The sequence below is a fragment of the Podarcis liolepis genome, assembly GCF_965112155.1.
Source record: "Podarcis liolepis genome assembly, chromosome: 5".
In the NCBI taxonomy this organism is placed as follows: Eukaryota; Metazoa; Chordata; class Lepidosauria; order Squamata; family Lacertidae; genus Podarcis; species Podarcis liolepis.
Genome location: NC_139556.1, coordinates 54,794,490 through 54,800,767, shown reverse-complemented (window position 1 = coordinate 54,800,767; position 6,278 = coordinate 54,794,490).

The following is a 6,278-nucleotide window of genomic DNA, read 5'->3' as shown; positions in this document are numbered from 1 at the left end:
TATAGCAGATGAACTACCTGAGCCAATATATGAAAAGATCACAAATCACTTTCCCTGTCCCCTGGTTGTATCTCTGCCTTGGCAATGAGGATAGTCAACCTCACATTGCTACCATCACTTAAGGGATGTCCTTCTCCCACCCCTGGGGACAGGGGGACTTGTTCTCTCCATGAGTCTATCATGGCCACCTTGTGCCTAATTCACCACTTCAGCTCCACCTACACAGGACCAACTGAGGCTTGATCACATCCACTAATGATCACATCCACTTAACCTGGTTAGAACTCTGTGTGGGTAGGGTGATGTCTTTTGTGTTAGCTTCTCACTTAACTGGATTTGTGCAGTAAATGACCAGCAATGGTGACATCTACACCAGACCTTTAACATACACTGCTTCTCCCAAAGAATCCTTGGAACTGTAGTTTACCCCGCACAGAGCTCTGGTTCCCAGCACCCTTTACAAACTACAGCTCCCAGAATTCTTTGGGGGAAGCCACATCAAATATGCTTTGGATAGGGCAGTATCACACTAGGACTGGAGAAACCTGGACCCAGTTCTCCACTTAGCCCCGAAGGGAGAATAGAAATGTTGTCATGACAACAACGGCCTTGAAGAAGGTCCAGAGCTGCTTTGGATACTTATCAAACAATTCAACCACCTCACATCAAAATCCAGTTCAAAAGTTACTTTGCCTCCATGGAGCACAGATCACACAGAAGCAATTTTTAAATTACAACCATACAGCCTCAGTGTTTAAATTGGCACATAGATCTGTGCTGCTGTCACAATGTAATATTTCATATGAGGTAGGAAAACCATGAAGCTTTCATGCTCACTTTTATAAAGCCCTGAACTGCGCCTTTCTATTGCATTTTTCTGGGGAGAGGTGGTCAAGCTGCTCAGGCTACCTGAGGGTATCCCTCCCCTGCTATTGTACTTGCGGATGGCAGTGTGGTCTAAACCACTGAACTTATTGGGCTTGCTGATCAGAAGGTTGGCGGTTCGAATCCACATGATGGAGTGGGCTCCCGTTGCTCTGTCCCAGCTCCTGCCAACCTAGCAGTTCGAAAGCATGCCAGTGAGAGTAGATAAATAGGTATCGCTGCGGCGGAAGGTAAACAGCATTTCCATGCACTCTGGTTTCTGTCATGGTGTTCCTTTGCACCGGAACCGCTTTAGTCAAGCTTGCCACATGACCCGGAAAGTTGTCTGTCAACAAACGGCAGCTCTCTTGGCCTGAAAGCAAGATAAGCGCCGCAACCCCATAGTCGGCTTTGACGGGACTTAACCAGGGGTCCTTTACCTTTACCTACCTTCTTGTCAAATGACTAAACAATGTAAATTCACACCACATAAGTACCCTAGGAACTTTATTTTTAAAAAGTCACATGAGATGTTTTCAAAAGTGAGCACCATTTAATTTGTGCTGAAATTGGCACTTTCAAATTGATAGCATTTTTCAAGACATTTGAATCCTTTGCATGAGGGAGTCAGCAGCCGGGGGAGGGGTTACTTAGTGTATCTTCGCATTGCTGGTTACCCCACATCCATTATGGCCGCACTGCTAGTTTTTGAAACCCAGTTCCCAAGAGATTAGCTGTAATCCATATTTATCTGTAGTCGGACACATTCTTCCCAATAGTAAACTGGGTGTGAAGTTAACACCTCCATGAATAGGAGTTCTGGAGGGTGGGAGATTTCAGGGATGGGGAAACCCAAAAGGTCATGTGCCTCAGGTGAAGTCATCTCTGTCCCCTCTCTGATGTGAACACCAGCTTGAAACACAGCAGAGGGAGATGGCCTCACTGCGGTTTAAGCTGCTCACATGAGAATGCCCCTGATTTGGCTTTTTCCCATGGCTTCGCCCCTCAAATTGCCCCTGGGATGGTTCTGTATCAAATCAAGGATTGAACTGTCATTCTCTGTGGGGATGGAGGGGGAATTAAGATGTAGTTTTGTTCAGAGATAAGGATATTTAAAGAATATTTTAAAGAAATGGGAGTGCCTGATCACCTCATCTGTCTCCTGCGAAATCTCTATGTGGGACAAGAAGCTACAGTTAGAACTGGATATGGAACAACTGATTGGTTCCAAATTGGGAAAGGAGTACGGCAAGGCTGTATATTGTCTCCCTGCTTATTTAACTTATATGCAGAATTCATCATGCAAAAGGCTGGGCTGGATGAATCCCAAACCGGAATTAAGATTGCCGGAAGAAATATCAACAACCTCAGATATGCAGATGACACAACCTTGATGGCAGAAAGTGAAGAGGAATTAAAGAACCTTTTAATGAGGGTGAAAGAGGAGAGCGCAAAATATGGTCTGAAGCTCAACATCAAAAAAACGAAGATCATGGCCACTGGGCCCATCACCTCCTGGCAAATAGATGGGGAAGAAATGGAGGCAGTGAGAGATTTTACTTTCTTGGGCTCCATGATCAGTGCAGATGGTGACAGCAGTCACAAAATTAAAAGACGCCTGCTCCTTGGGAGAAAGGCGATGGCAAACCTAGACAACATCTTAAAAAGCAGAGACATCACCTTGCCAACAAAGGTCCGTATAGTAAAAGCCATGGTTTTCCCAGTAGTGATGTATGGAAGTGAGAGCTGGACCATAAAGAAGGCTGATCGCCGAAGAATTGATGCTTTTGAATTATGGTGCTGGAGGAGACTCTTGAGAGTCCTATGGACTGCAAGAAGATCAAACCTCTCCATTCTGAAGGAAATCAGCCCTGAGCGCTCACTGGAAGGACAGATCGTGAAGCTGAGGCTCCAATACTTTGGCCACCTCATGAGAAGAGAAGACTCCCTGGAAAAGACCCTGATGTTGGGAAAGATGGAGGGCACAAGGAGAAGGGGACGACAGAGAATGAGATGGTTGGATGGTGTTCTTGAAGCTACTAGCATGAGTTTGATCAAACTACGGGAGGCAGTGGAGGACAGAAGTGCCTGGCGTGCTCTGGTCCATGGGGTCACGAAGAGTCGGACACGACTAAATGACTAAACAACAACAACAAGGATATGCTCTTTTACACTGTTTCTGCACTTTAGATATTCTGATTCTCATTCTCCCCTCCCATATTTTTCAGGAGGTTGCTGTTATTAAATATGTATTATGTTTTATTCTTGCACTCAGGACAAGTAGGTAATAACTTACCTTATGAGACTCTTACATTATGAGGGGTTGTGGAGTTTATTGCTGGGGTGATGGTGTGTACAATTTGACGTTGCTGCTTAAAATATGTTCATTATGTGTTCCTTATGTATTATGTACTCATATATTATTTATTACTATGCATCACTTATTATTATGCATTGTATTTAGATAACTGTTATTAACTTTTTGTATTGTATGGGCATTGCATTATGTATGGGCATATATTGTTTATTATGTTCTATGCTGTAAACTCCCCTCTGGTCTTTTGGTGAAGGGTGGTATATAAATCGTAAAAGCAAACAAACAACAGCTCTGCTTGCCCTCCAATTGCCCCCCCCCCCCCGCTGCCACCCATGCAAATCACTCCTGCCTGTCCCAAATTAGAAAACAAGGGACTGTTTATATTTTACAGCTCTTTATTATTATTACGTATTAAATTTATTAGTCGCTCTTTTTTTGCCACAAAACAATTCAAAGCATGTTAAACAAACAAACAAACAAAACGACATTAAACATTAAAACGACATTGATTTTAAAAAATCAAAAAAAGACAATTCTATTTTTAAAAACTAAAATAAAACATCCCACCCACTCACAAATGCCACGGATAAGTAAAAACCTAAGGCAAAGTCAAAATAAGGTTATGTAACAATATCTTTATAGTTTTGAAACAAATCAGTTCTCAAATATTCTATGTATTTGAAAGATCAGTTCAGGATTTATTCAACTGCTACTTTCTGCTTAAAATACCAAAGTCTTGTGCCACATATAACCCAAATAATAATAATAATAATAATGCAATGGAGCACAATTAAATAGCCAACTAAATTAGCATGTGTTAATGTGGAATCAGCTGCTCTTCAGATGTTGTCAAATTCCAACTCTCCTCAGCCTTAGCAGGCATGGCTGGTGGGCAATTGTGATGGAAACTGTACCCCAACATCATCTAGGGAGACACAGGTTCCCCATCCATCCTATACAAATTTTCCTGGAAGTCAACTCCATTGAATAGAATGTGGTTTGCTTCTCAGTAGGTAAGCTTAATATTGGCCTTTCAGGTTCACATGCTCAGTCTTGCACCAAAGGCAGCTCTCCAATCCACCCACTTTCCCCCTCATTGCTTAATTTATAGAACCCACCACTGTCCTACTCCCTCCAGTATCATATCTCATGTCTAACAACTTGCACATGCCTACAACGTTGTTTCTCCTCTTCCCCACTGCCTGCTACCCACTCCCTTGTCTTGTTTCCTTCTATCCCTTCTATCGAAGGTCCCTTAGGGAAAAGATAATTGTGCAGATCCTTTAAACAGACACAGTTGCCATTAAGCTTAATGAGAAGCGCAGAATTAAATCCTTTCCAAATGGCTTTGAAAAATCTCAGCCATTGCCCTTCCATATGTTCCACAACATTCTGTGTTCATTTGGTGGCCTCATTCATACAGCAAGGCAGCAAATACCATTGGCCTGTTTCAGCCAAACTACCCTGCCTTCTACATAGATACACCTTTAAAAGCATTTACTGATGTCAGTCGCTGGGCGTATTCTTTTACGTGCTTATGTGTAACTTTATTTTTCAATGTACTAGACCTGAAAAGGTGGGCTGAGCTGGTGGATGTTGCAAATTCCTCTCTCTGCTGCTTCTGCTGCTGGAGGCTAGATGTTTCCCTGTTGTAGTGAAAAGCTTCTCCACCATCATTCCCACCCCAGTGGTAGGGGATAAAACAGGCATCCCCAAACTTGGCCCTCCAGATGTTTTGAAACTACAACTCCCATCCTCCCTAGCTAACAGGGCCAGTGGTCAGGGATGATGGGAATTGTAGCCCTAAAACATCTGGAGAGCTGTGTTTGGGGATGCCTGGGATAAAACCAGATATTATTGGGTGGGAAAGGGCACCATCAGCACATAGAAGCTGTGGAGACACAGCATCTAAAGCCTTCAATAAAAAGCAGAGGAAGAGAAGATGAAAGACCAAGTACAGAAAGAGAGGGAAAGGGTAAAGACAGCCTTCTCTGCTCAGGCTACTGTGAGCCCAGCAGAGCATTGATTTCTCTGCCATGGACTCTCCACCTCCTCCCAAACCCCACGAGATTGCTCTGCCTGGAAAAGCTTCTGTGTCTTTTATCTCAACTGTCTTGTTTGCTGTAAGACAGGGGTAGGCAACCTAAGGCCTGTGGGCCAGATGCGGCCCAATCGCCTTCTCAATCTGGACCACGGACGGTCTGGGAATCAGTGTGTTTTTACATGAGTAGAATGTGTCCTTGTATTTAAAATGCATCTCTGGGTTATTTGTGAGGCCTGCTTGGTGTTTTTACATGAGTAGAATGTGTGCTTTTATTTAAAATGCATCTCTGGGTTATTTGTGGGGCATAGGAATTCATTCATCCCCCCCCCCAAAAAAATATAGTCCAGCCCCCCACATGGTCTGAGGGATGGTGGACCAGCCCACGGCTGAAAAAGGTTGCTGACCCCTGCTCTAAGAAGAGCCCAGATGCTATTAGCGCACCAAGAATCAGCACCAACGTTTATTCTTCCCTCCTGCAGTGACTATCGTTTCCTTAGGAAGACCCATCTCATACTTTGAGAACCATAACTCTACAACACAGGTGAAGAAATGGCTCTAGCACATTTCAGTAGGCAGTGATACAAGTATTATTTATTTATTTTAAAGCTAAAAACAGTCTCTCAATCAGTGATTTCAGGGTTGCCAGGGATGATGTCTTCCAGCCTTGAATTGCTTCGTAAAAAGGAATGTTTTTAAATTCCACCTGATAATAATGCTTTTCATAAGTACTTTAAATCTCCTTATCTACGCAAATTCCAACAGCATGATACATGACAACAGCATGCTACATGACTATATTCACATCACTGCAGTCTTTGATAGAAGGCTCAGTACCATACCATTCATCACGCTTCCCGGAATAAGCATCATTCCAACAACGGTACCCAAGAACGGCACCTTCTTCTGACTGATCTCAAACCCGTTTAATAAAATACCACTGAGAACAAAACTGAATTACATGAAGATTGAAAGATTAGAAATTGCTTAATCTGACATCTTGCAGGCAAGAAGATTTAGAAAGTGCAAGATGTTGACATAGAAGAGAATGTGCAC